General features: G+C 45.8%; 1 protein-coding gene across 1 annotated transcript in view; it reads right to left on the bottom strand.

Annotated features, from left to right (window-relative positions):
• The window catches only part of NECAB1 (N-terminal EF-hand calcium binding protein 1), a 771241-nt gene extending 757881 nt beyond the window's left edge, over positions 1 to 13360 (bottom strand). Inside the window, exon 1 of the mRNA XM_063924081.1 lies at positions 13312 to 13360. The gene's annotated coding sequence lies outside the window, so the exon portion shown is untranslated. The remainder of the gene's footprint in view (positions 1 to 13311) is intronic.
• Positions 13361 to 13663: the final 303 nt, after the last annotated feature.

Raw genomic sequence — 13663 nt, 5'->3', positions numbered from 1 at the left:
TAATGGTATTCAAAGAAAGTCCTTTTATCCCATCAGCATAACAGGAAAGCAGTGATATGAATGGGGGGTCTGTATGAAGTGCGTACCCCAACTCACACTAGGAAGAACAGATGTGTGCACATAAAGGTTTCTTTTTAAGGTTCTTCACCCTTTCTGTGTGTCCTCCACCAAAAAGTATGCGTAGATAAGCATACCTAAACTCACATTAAAGTGAAGATACGGCAAGTATGTAAAGGTATCTTTCATATATACTCCTCTATCAAAAATAGAGGTGCGTACCACACTCACAGAATGGAATGTGGAGATGTTCCTATCAAGGTATCTTTTGGATCCACAGCTGTTTCAGGCCTCAAGATGCCAGTAGGTATTTTGGGCAATTGCCCAAATACCTACTGGCATCTTGAGGCCTGAAACAGCTGTGGATCCAAAAGATACCTTGATAGGAACATCTCCACATTCCATTCTGTGAGTGTGGTACGCACCTCTATTTTTGATATAGGAGTATATATGAAAGATACCTTTACATACTTGCCGTATCTTCACTTTAATGTGAGTTTAGGTATGCTTATCTACGCATACTTTTTGGTGGAGGACACACAGAAAGGGTGAAGAACCTTAAAAAGAAACCTTTATGTGCACACATCTGTTCTTCCTAGTGTGAGTTGGGGTACGCACTTCATACAGACCCCCCATTCATATCACTGCTTTCCTGTTATGCTGATGGGATAAAAGGACTTTCTTTGAATACCATTAAAAAACAATAGTACACATTGTATGTTTTGTTCTTTTTCATGTAACAATGACTGGACACTAATTACATCAATTGAGAACGTTTGCTGAACTACTGAGGATTTCCATCTTGAACACCCTTAAGGGACGTATATTTTATTTTCATTTTAATATTCACATTGGGCGCTTATACTGAGAAAAAACTGTCTTCCTTTTGTATTGAATATCCTGTATGGTGGCTGCTAGAGAGAGTGACGATATCATGCTGGGCTCATCTTCCTACTCACAGTCCTGGGGAAAATTTAAAATGGGATACAGCTGGCAAGGGTTAGCGTTAGTACATTTATCAATCACTTTCCTATCCTGTACCAATGCACCATTGCTTGTAGCCACTTTCTCCCCATCAATATATGGTGGTGGTGGTGGTGCGGTCGCCATTGTTTTCCCGCTAGGTTTGGAACCTGTTGTGCAAGCTAATTTCCTTTGCACATCCCCCTCTTGCTGCCATAGATTTAAACAATCTGTATGTCTAATTCTTTGTTTTCTGGATTTTATCAGACATATCCTTATCCTTAAGTTCTGCAGTACCTCTGGATCAAAGCTGCCCACCCTAGGGAATGATACCCTATCTTTGTCAGTCATACGTACCCATTCAGACAAAAAGTCTTCAGCGTGTGGACCATATTTTCCACACATAATAAACCTCGCTGACCCCTTGGGCCGCGGCTCTTCAACCTGAACCCTGGCTACCATACGTCCACCGCTTGTGCAATTGGATCCCATCGTGGACTTTTTCCTTTTACGTAATCCCCAATGCACGACACGAACAGACGGTGAAAGTTCTTAGAGCGCTTTCACCCACTCCTTCTCCGCTGATGTACCACGACTCACTCCAGTAGTGACCACTGCGTACCCAGTGAGGTCCCTAATTGGTTTCTGTTTACTGGAAGTGTTAGGAGTGACTTACCTTTTCAAGCAAATATCCGCCGCTGGAGATTTTCCTGAGAGAGACCAGTGAAAACTCCCTATGCACTTATACACCAATCACGCTTGCATATGCTCTACACGGCGCTAATGATACTGCGATTTTATGCAAAAGCTCGTAAAAGGGGTATCAAGTTGCGCTACGTATCGCACCCACAAACATGCGGTCCAATCGCACAGCGTATAGGTACTTGTTACCTAGCTGCCGTACGACCACGAGTCGATGTACAAACTGCGACCCTCAGCCAGCGTAACAAAAAACTTTTTTACTTCAATACTACACAATGCACAATTCCCTATTACGCTCCTCTGCAAATCTCCTCACGATTTGCGTATTTCAATCTATACTAACGTGAGTCAGCCGCCTCACGCCGCCAAGCCTTCACTTACTTGGTGTACCAAACGACGGGATCCCGAATTCTACGGGGTTCAACCCACTCACTCCTGCTTTCACTCACTCAAATACGCTTTGTTTTTCTGTACAGAAAATTCCCACTCGTTCTGATCGGCAGCTTTACCCCCAGAGGCAACACAGTTTAAACAAAAGTCTTATACTAATCTGCTTTTGAAACCGATAGTTATGTGCTATTATAGCATGGCTACTGTCCCACCTTTTAACTGAACGAAATTATCATGTAATTTGTACTTAGCGTCCGCACTCTTATGCACTTTGCGTAAACACGCGACTGTGCGTGTTTTTTTTTACGCTGCGTGCGCGGTCCTGTACTTTGTCCGAGCCACGTGTACAAAACCGTGCGTCCGCAATAAAACAAATCCCACAACCTCTATAAATGTGAGCAATGCTAACTATAATCACTCACAAACACAATCCCCGTTTGTTCTGTGTAACCCTTTACGACTGGGCCAGACCTGCGTGTTGTGCTTTATACTTACTTCCGTAAATACTTTTATTTCAAATTTAACTATATAGCAACAAATGTATCCGATTTCACACAGATCTAAACAAATCTAGCAATCTAAATCTTGCGGCAACAATGTGAGAGGGTATGCAAAGTATCGGTGCCCTTTGTCTACGGTTTTGGCGCCAAAAAAAATTCACAGATTTTTAAATAGCTTTTTTCCTGTTTTACGGGTTCTATCAGCACCTCTGTAGACCAGACAGAGCAGACGCAATCTAACAGCACACAAATAGGGATTTTAGAACATCCACCAACCAGGAAAAGGTTACGTTAGATAACTTTCCACCCTTTGCTGATAGATTAAGTCTGCTATGACCTGTTAGGCTGTGAGCATGTGAAAACCGGATCGAGCCCCCAATTGTAAACGTTGATTTACATACAGGACTAAAAGCCACACTTTAAAAAGACATTTAATACACTTTAAATAGGGCCGCTGTAATCAATCCTTAGCCTATGTACTTTTTACACCATTAGCGTACAAAGCCACGTACCGTGTACGTACTTTGCGTACAAACACCGCGCTGGCTGTACAAAGTACACGTAGTGCGTACACACCCAAAGATACTCCGTGAGCACTTATTATTATTATCCTTTATTTATATGGCGCCACAAGGGTTCCGCAGTGCCCAATTACAGAGTACATAAATAATCAAACAGGAAAACAGTGACTTACAGTTGATGACAGTATAGGACAAGTACAGGGTAAATAAACATAGTTACATCAGCAGATGACACTGGAATAAGTATCAGGTGGCAGAAGACTGCTGGATGTGGTACAGTTGAAGATTATTAAAGTAAGACAAAGGACAAGCACATGAGGGAAGAGGGCCCTGCTCGTGAGAGCTTACAATCTATAGGGGAGGGGTAGACAGACAGGGGTGACACAGATGGGGTACATAGAGAATGTGGAACAGAGGCTTAGGATGAGATTTGGCTGGGTTTGGTGAAGAAGTGGGTCTTGAGAGCCCGTTTGAAGTTTTGTAGAAAGGTGGAGAGTCTGAGGGGGAGAGGTAGGGAATTCCAGAGAAGTGGTGCAGCACGTGAAAAATCTTGGAGGTAGGAGTGGGAGGAAGTAATACGTAGGCAGGAGAGTCGTCGTGCATTAGCAGAGCGAAGAGGACGGGTGGAAGTGTAAAGGGAGATAAGGTCAGAGGTGTAGGGGGGAGAGGAGTAAGTGAGGGCTTTGTAAGCGAGTGTGAGAAGCTTGAAATGGATTCTGAAAGGAAAGGGGAGCCAGTGAAGGTCTAGTAGGAGAGGAGAGGCAGACATAGTGCGTTTGGTAAGGAAAATGAGCCAGGCAGCAGCATTGAGGATAGATTGAAGCAGCTACACGTGTGACTGTAATACACTTATAACCTTAGCAGGGAAAGGAGACACGACACCAGATTGTATTTAAATGCCGTGTTCCGACACACCAACATATAATTACTGAAAGAGGGTTACAATAACAATACCATACAATAGATTAATGGGTACAGTCAATGGTACATACGTTTTGGTTTCGCCTGCACTTCCCGGCCGGTCCTCAGTCATCAAGGGAGATGACCTTCAGAGTCTGTGTGTGGCCGGGCATGCAGCTGGCTCTTTTATACAATAGTCCAAAACCTAACACAATGGATACTGTAATCTCTTTGTCCATTGGACACAGGGATGGTCATTTACAGCACAGGAGAGGTCATAGGTCGGTTTGAATAGGTGGGCGATGTCTGTTCCAGGTGCACTTGCAGATGTTCTCCTCTGGGTTCCCGCCAAATACCCAATGTACAGTAAATACAGTTAATATTTATGTTCTGCTCCTGCGCATAACTATTCGCAGGAGCATGCGATCTTCTGCAAACCAACACCAGAATATTTCCCTTAATATACCCTACAGCTGGATACCAAACACCACCTTATAACCTAGTTCTGTCCCCTCCTATCCTGTAAAGGTGAATCCCTTTGTTCTGTTACCATTTAAACTATTGTAACTTGCTAGTGTGGTGCAGGGAGACTATGTGTACATTGTGCACTATTTGGATTAAATATGTAATGTGTTTTTATGGCTTTTCCATGCGATCACAAACTCTACCGTAATTACCCATACCACGCGCTAATACGCAGGACCGCGGGAGCGACCATACGCAAATTGCGAATATGTGCATGCACGGCAGAACAAGTACATGCACGGAGGCCATTTGTGTGTAGTTTGTACGTGATGTGTGTACTACAATATTTTTCAACTTTGACAGGACTAATACACGAAAGGAGACAGGTACAGAGCGCACCAAGGGGGTGATTCAGAGTTGATCGTAGCTGTGCTAAATTTAGCACAGCTACGATCAGGCACACTGACATGTGGGGGGACGCCCAGCATCAGGGCTAGTCCGCCCCGCATATCAGTCCCTGCCCCATCGCAGCAGCAATGCTTTTGTACTTCAGGTGTAGCTCCCGGCCAGCGCAGCTCCTGCGCACTGGCCGGGAGCTACTCGTCACTGCCTGGGTCGCAGCGGCTGCATGTGACATCACGCAGCCGTCGCGGCCTGCCCCTTGCATGGTCCGGCCACACCTGCAAATTTACATTCCACGTTTTATATTTGTGCTTGATACAGGAGTTATGTTTTTCCATGCACTCACGTTTTTCTCAGTAATGGGACAGATGTATTAACCTGGAGAAGGGATAAAGAAGTGATAAACCAGTGATAAGTGCAAGGTTATAATGCACCAGCCAATCATTACAGATTTGAAAATTGACAGTTAGGAGCTGACTGGCTGGTGCGTTACCACCTTGCATTTATCATTGCTTTATCACTTCTTTATCCCTTCTCCAGGCTTAATACATCTGCCACACTGTGGGCAAGATGCTTCATCGCTTTAAGAGTGATAAAATTGATAAAGAAAAATTCTAGCCAACCAGCTCCTAACTGCCATTTTTCAAACACATTCTGTAACATGACAGTTAGGAGCTGTTTGGTTGATACTTTTTTTTCTCTCCATTCTATCACTCTCCAAGTGACGATGCATCTAGCCGACTGTATTTTGTATAAGAATTCAGACAGAATTTGAAAAAACAGTTTTGGGGTGTGTACAGTTCATTAGCACTGCCCATGCTCTGAGGCCAAGCGTATGCTATTATGTGAAATTATGTGAGATTCTGCGCTGTACTCAGCTCTGTCACATCTGCACTTGTTGATGACGTGGAGGAGCGGGGTTGCATGTAGGGTGAGTGGTACAAAGGCATGTCATGGGTGGGGTGGTCTTCAGTATGCCGACTGACGGGATCCCGGCGCACAGTATAGCGGCGCCGGGATCCCGAAAGCCGGCATACCGACACTTATTCTCCCTCGTGGGGGTCCACGACCCCCCTGGAGGGAGAATAAAATAGTGTGGCGCGTTACGCGCGCCACCGTGCCCGTAGCGTGGCGAGCGCAGCGAGCCCGCAAGGGGCTCATTTGCGCTCGCCACACTGTCGGTAAGCCGGCGGTCGGCCTCCCGGCGCCGGTATGCTGGTCGCCGGGAGCCCGACCGCCGGCATACCATAGTGAACCCATGTGTGTGTAGGAGGAATTACGTACTATGCAGAACTAAGTATACACAGAAATCCATGTAATTTTGGACAGATCTCTTGCCCCATGGATAAGGCTGGTGCAGATGGCATGTAGTCCTATTGTCCCTGCAGTGGTATTAGTTAAGAAGGAAAAGAAAAGCGTCCATCAGTTCTCACTATTTCGTGAGTATCAGGCTCCCAAGATCTCCCATTGAAATTGAGAAAATATTTTCAAAGAAGACCTTGGGGTCTGTTCATGAAGCAGTGAAAAGAGTGGAGATGTGAGGCAGTAGAAAAGTTGTTCATGGCAACCAATCAGCATTTAAATAACATTTATGCAGTGCATTCTATACAATTATACATAGCAGCTGATTGGTTGCCATGGGCAACTTCTCCACTGGCACACTTCTCCACTCTTTTCACTGCTTCATGAATAGACCCCCTTGTTTGTTCTTAGTTAACTGCACTAGATCAATACAATGATACGACAGGAAAACATCTCACTACATGGAAACCAAGGGGACATCAGCGTCTCTTTCTACGGCATCTATTGTCTTAATTCAGTGGCAAACGCAGGATTTGCATGGGGGGGGGGGGGGCTTCCAGAACTGGGTGGAGCCAAGCACGGGGTCGGGACTGAGGTGACCCAGTATATGTTGGGTCCGTAAAGCTAGTGTGTCTGTGTGTATGTATATATATATATATACATATACATATCTACAGATATATATACATATCTACAGATATATATACCGTAAATACACCTATCTATGGTTACTGTAATCTCTTTGTCCATTGGACACAGGGATGGTCATTTACAGCACAGGAGAGGTCATAGGTCGGTTTGAATAGGTGGGCGATGTCTGTTCCAGGTGCACTTGCTGATGTTCTCCTCTGGGTTCCCGCCGCATACCAAATGTACAGTAAATACAGTTAATATTTATGTTCTGCTCCTGCGCATAACTATTCGCAGGAGCATGATTATACAGAGACTTGGCTGTCAGCACTGCACTACTGGAGGGTCTACCACGTGTTCTAAATTGGTTAGACATTATACCAATTTAAATTGCCTTCACTCCTGAGTCTCTGAGTGTCAGGTTCAAGCTGCTGACCGATGAGGTTCCTTATGCTTGTGAACCAGTTAGATTCTATTAGTGATGAGCGGGTTCGGTTTCCGAGAAACCGAACCCACCCGAGCTTTACCTTTTTTACACGGGTCCGAGCAGACTCGGATCCTCCCGCCTTGCTCGGCTAACCCGAGCGCGCCCGAACGTCATCATCCCGCTGTCGGATTCTCGCGAGATTCGGATTCTATATAAGCAGCCGTGCGTCGCCGCCATTTTCCACACGTGCATTGAGATTGATAGGGAGAGGACGTGGCTGGCGTCCTCTCCGTTTATATACTAGTTATATACTACACAGTACACAGTTGATCTGATTGCTTAGCTTATTGTGGGGAGGATTGGGGAGCAGCTGTTAGGAGGAGTACAGTGCAGAGTTTTGCTAATAGTGACCACCAGTTTTTTATCCGTTCTCTGCCTGAAAAAAACGCTCCATACCATATCTGTGCTCAGTGTGCAGTGCTGCATGATATATCTGTGCTCACTGCTCACACTGCTTAATTGTGGGGACTGGGGAGCAGCTATAGCAGGAGTACAGTGCACAGTTTTGCTGACAGTGAGCACCAGTATACGTTTGTCTGCCTGAAAAACACTCCTGTGGTGTCTTTTTTTTTATACTATAAAGTATAAACGCAGTCTGCTGACAGTGTCCACCAGGTCCATTATACTGTATATAGCAGTACGGTAGGCCACTGCTGTACCTACCTCTGTGTCGTCACTCGTCGTCCATAAGTATACTAGTATCCATCCATCTACACTGTATACCTGTGGTGTCTTTTTTTTTATACTATAGTATAAACGCAGTCTGCTGACAGTGTCCACCAGGTCCATTATACTGTATATAGCAGTACGGTAGGCCACTGCTGTACCCACCTCTGTGTCGTCACTCGTCGTCCATAAGTATACTAAGTATCCATCCATCTACATTGTATACCTGTGGTGTCTTTTTTTCTTTATACTATAAACGCAGTCTGCTGACAGTATCCACCAGGTCCATTATACTGTATATAGCAGTACGGTAGGCCACTGCTGTACCTACCTCTGTGTCGTCACTCGTCGTCCATAAGTATACTAACTAAGTATCCATCCATCTACATTGTATACCTGTGGTGTCTTTTTTTCTTTATACTATAAACGCAGTCTGCTGACAGTGTCCACCAGGTCCATTATACTGTATATAGCAGTACGGTAGGCCACTGCTGTACCTATCTCTGTGTCGTCACTCGTCGTCCATAAGTATACTAAGTATCCATCCATCTACATTGTATACCTGTGGTGTCTTTTTTTCTTTATACTAAGTATAAACGCAGTCTGCTGACAGTGTCCACCAGGTCCATTATACTGTATATAGCAGTACGGTAGGCCACTGCTGTACCTACCTCTGTGTCGTCACTCGTCGTCCATAAGTATACTAGTATCCATCCATCTACATTGTATACCTGTGGTGCCTTTTAGTTGTGCGCATTAAAATATGGAGAACAAAAATGTGGAGGTTAAAAAAATAGGGAAAGATCAAGATCCACTTCCACCTCGTGCTGAAGCTGCTGCCACTAGTCATGGCCGAGACGATGAAATGCCATCAACGTCGTCTGCCAAGGCCGATGCCCAATGTCATAGTACAGAGCATGTAAAATCCAAAACACAAAAGATCAGTAAAATGACCCAAAAATCAAAATTAAAAGCGTCTGAGGAGAAGCGTAAACTTGCCAATATGCCATTTACGACACGGAGTGGCAAGGAACAGCTGAGGCCCTGGCCTATGTTCATGGCTAGTGGTTCAGCTTCACATGAGGATGGAAGCACTCATCCTCTCGCTAGAAAAAAGAAAAGACTTAAGCTGGCAAAAGCACAGCAAAGAACTGTGCGTTCTTCGAAATCACAAATCCCCAAGGAGAGTCCAATTGTGTCGGTTGCGATGCCTGACCTTCCCAACACTGGACGGGAAGAGCTTGCGCCTTCCACCATTTGCACGCCCCCTGCAAGTGCTGGAAGGAGCACCCGCAGTCCAGTTCCTGATAGTCAAATTGAAGATGTCAGTGTTGAAGTACACCAGGATGAGGATATGGGTGTTGCTGGCGCTGGGGAGGAAATTGACAAGGAGGATTCTGATGGTGAGGTGGTTTGTTTAAGTCAGGCACCCGGGGAGACGCCTGTTGTCCGTGGGAGGAATATGGCCATTGACATGCCTGGTCAAAATACAAAAAAAATCAGCTCTTCGGTGTGGAATTATTTCAACACAAATGCGGACAACAGGTGTCAAGCCGTGTGTTGCCTTTGTCAAGCTGTAATAAGTAGGGGTAAGGACGTTAACCACCTCGGAACATCCTCCCTTATACGTCACCTGCAGCGCATTCATCATAAGTCAGTGACAAGTTCAAAAACTTTGGGCGACAGCGGAAGCAGTCCACTGACCAGTAAATCCCTTCCTCTTGTAACCAAGCTCCTGCAAACCACACCACCAACTCCCTCAGTGTCAATTTCCTCCTTACCCAGGAAAGCCAATAGTCCTGCAGGCCATGTCACTGGCAAGTCTGACGAGTCCTCTCCTGCCTGGGATTCCTCCGATGCATCCTTGAGTGTAACGCCTACTGCTGCTGGCGCTGCTGTTGTTGCTGCTGGGAGTCGATCGTCATCCCAGAGGGGAAGTCGGAAAACCACTTGTACTACTTCCAGTAAGCAATTGACTGTCCAACAGTCCTTTGCGAGGAAGATGAAATATCACAGCAGTCATCCTGCTGCAAAGCGGATAACTGAGGCCTTGGCAGCCTGGGCGGTGAGAAACGTGGTTCCGGTATCCATCGTTAATTCAGAGCCAACTATAGACTTGATTGAGGTACTGTGTCCCCGGTACCAAATACCATCTAGGTTCCATTTCTCTAGGCAGGCGATACCGAAAATGTACACTGACCTCAGAAAAAGACTCACCAGTGTCCTAAAAAATGCAGTTGTACCCAATGTCCACTTAACCACGGACATGTGGACAAGTGGAGCAGGGCAGACTCAGGACTATATGACTGTGACAGCCCACTGGGTAGATGTATTGCCTCCCGCTGCAAGAACAGCAGCGGCGGCACCAGTAGCAGCATCTCGCGAACGCCAACTCGTTCCTAGGCAGGCTACGCTTTGTATCACCACTTTCCAGAATACGCACACAGCTGAAAACCTCTTACGGCAACTGAGGAAGATCATCGCAGAATGGCTTACCCCAATTGGACTGTCCTGGGGATTTGTGACATCGGACAACGCCAGCAATATTGTGCGTGCATTACATCTGGGCAAATTCCAGCACGTCCCATGTTTTGCACATACCTTGAATTTGGTGGTGCAGAATTATTTAAAAAACGACAGGGGCATGCAAGAGATGCTGTCGGTGGCCCGAAGAATTGCGGGCCACTTTCGGCGTTCAGGCACCGCGTACAGAAGACTGGAGCACCACCAAACACACCTGAACCTGCCCTGTCATCATCTGAATCAGGAGGTGGTAACGAGGTGGAATTCAACCCTCTATATGCTTCAGAGGATGGAGGAGCAGCAAAAGGCCATTCAAGCCTATACATCTGGCCACGATATAGGCAAAGGAGGTGGAATGCACCTGTCTCAAGCGCAGTGGAGAATGATTTCAACGTTGTGCAAGGTTCTGCAACCCTTTGAACTTGCCACACGTGAAGTCAGTTCAGACACTGCCAGCCTGAGTCAGGTCATTCCCCTCATCAGGCTTTTGCAGAAGAAGCTGGAGACATTGAAGGAGGAGCTAAAACAGAGCGATTCCGCTAGGCATGTGGGACTTGTGGATGGAGCCCTTCATTCGCTTAACCAGGATTCACGGGTGGTCAATCTGTTGAAATCAGAGCACTACATTTTGGCCACCGTGCTCGATCCTAGATTTAAAACCTACGTTGTATCTCTCTTTCCAGCAGACACAAGTCTGCAGGGGTTCAAAGACCTGCTGGTGAGAAAATTGTCAAGTCAAGCGGAACGTGACCCGTCAACAGCTCCTCCTTCATATTCTCCCGCAACTGGGGGTGCGAGGAAAAGGCTAAGAATTCCGAGCCCACCCGCTGGCGGTGATGCAGGGCAGTCTGGAGCGAGTGCTGACATCTGGTCCGGACTGAAGGACCTGGCAATGATTACTGACATGTCGTCTACTGTCACTGCATATGATTCTCTCACCATTGAAAGAATGGTGGAGGATTATATGAGTGACCGCATCCAAGTAGGCATGTCAGACAGTCCGTACGTATACTGGCAGGAAAAAGAGGCAATTTGGAGGCCCTTGCAGAAACTGGCTGTATTCTACCTAAGTTGCCCTCCCTCCAGTGTGTACTCCGAAAGAGTGTTTAGTGCAGCCGCTCACCTTGTCAGCAATCGGCGTACGAGGTTACTTCCAGAAAATGTGGAGAAGATGATGTTCATTAAAATGAATTATAATCAATTCCTCCGTGGAGACATTCACCAGCAGCATATGCCTCCAGAAAGTACACGGGGACCTGAGATGGTGGATTCCAGTGGGGACGAATTAATAATCTGTGAGGAGGGGGATGTACACAGTGAAAGGGGTGATGAATCGGAGGATGAGGAGGAGGTGGACATCTTGCCTCTGTAGAGCCAGTTTGTGCAGGGAGAGATTGATTGCTTCTTTTTTGGTGGGGGCCCAAACCAACCAGTCATTTCAGTCACAGTCCTGTGGCAGACCCTGTCACTGAAATGATGGGTTTGTTAAAGTGTGCATGTCCTGTTTATACAACATAAGGGTGGGTGGGAGGGCCCAAGGACAATTCCATCTTGCACCTCTTTTTTCTTTCATTTTTCTTTGCATCATGTGCTGTTTGGGGAGTATTTTTTTGAAGGGCCATCCTGCGTGACACTGCAGTGCCACTCCTAGATGGTCCAGATGTTTGTGTCGGCCACTTGTGTCGCTTATCTTAGTCACACAGCTACCTCATTGCGCCTCTTTTTTTCTTTGCATCATGTGCTGTTTGGGGAGTATTTTTTTGAAGGGCCATCCTGCGTGACACTGCAGTGCCACTCCTAGATGGGCCAGGTGTTTGTGTCGGCCACTTGTGTCGCTTAGCTTAGTCACACAGCGACCTTGGTGCGCCTCTTTTTTTCTTTGCATCATGTGCTGTTTGGGGAGTATTTTTTTGAAGTGTCATCCTGCGTGACACTGCAGTGCCACTCCTAGATGGGCCAGGTGTTTGTGTTGGCCACTTGTGTCACTTAGCTTAGTCACACAGCGACCTTGGTGCGCCTCTTTTTTTCTTTGCATCATGTGCTGTTTGGGGAGTATTTTTTTGAAGTGCCATCCTGTCTGACACTGCAGTGCCACTCCTAGATGGGCCAGGTGTTTGTGTCGGCCACTTGGGTCGCTTAGCTTAGTCACACAGCTACCTCATTGCGCCTCTTTTTTTCTTTGCATCATGTGCTGTTTGGGGGCAATTTTTTTGAAGGGCCATCCTGTCTGACACTGCAGTGCCACTCCTAGATGGGCCAGGTGTTTGTGTCGGCCACTTGGGCTTAGCCATCCAGCGACCTCGGTGCAAATTTTAGGACTAAAAATAATATTGTGAGATGTGAGGTGTTCAGAATAGACTGAAAATGAGTGGAAATTATGGTTATTGAGGTTAATAATACTTTGGGATCAAAATGACCCCCAAATTCTATGATTTAAGCTGTTTTTGAGGGTTTTTTGAAAAAAACACCCGAATCCAAAACACACCCGAATCCGACAAAAAATTTTCGGTGAGTTTTTGCCAAAACGCGTCCGAATCCAAAACACGGCCGCGGAACCGAACCCAAAACCAAAACACAAAACCCGAAAAATTTCCGGTGCACATCACTACTGCCTATGTTATTTTTCAATATTGCCCGACTGCACAAGACCATTCTTATTCTATAGCCTGAAAGCACATCTCCATATATGTAATTATTCTGTTTGCTGTATCATATACAGTACATTAGACCTCAATAAAATAACGTCATAACTATTTTCTATGGCCATGCCTGGTTGTAGTAATAATGTGTACTGTATACTCACCTAGTCTGCACCAGTTATGTACTTAGACTTCATCCATTGTCAAAATGTTCCTAGAAATGATTTTCAGTTTCTGACAACTAGGCCAAATAGGTGGACAAAGTTTGTGATATTCTGTAATCATTGGATGAAACTGTGCACACAGACGATAAATAAATGTGTTGGGAAAGCAGAGCTGAAGCCAAGGACACTCGTTGAACAAAATCCAGTTCGGACTTAGGGCACACTAGCAGTATTAAGAATAATCAATAGCTCAGCAAAATTTGAGGCTAAAGTCAAGGTAACAGCAAAGACAAAACTGTCACCGCAAAACTAAACATACAGCAGGTTTATGGTTACAATTTTCTCACCTCCA

This window comes from Pseudophryne corroboree, chromosome 5 (assembly GCF_028390025.1).
Source record: "Pseudophryne corroboree isolate aPseCor3 chromosome 5, aPseCor3.hap2, whole genome shotgun sequence".
NCBI classification, from domain to species: domain Eukaryota; kingdom Metazoa; phylum Chordata; class Amphibia; order Anura; family Myobatrachidae; genus Pseudophryne; species Pseudophryne corroboree.
This window is presented reverse-complemented; position numbering and strand designations above follow the sequence as displayed.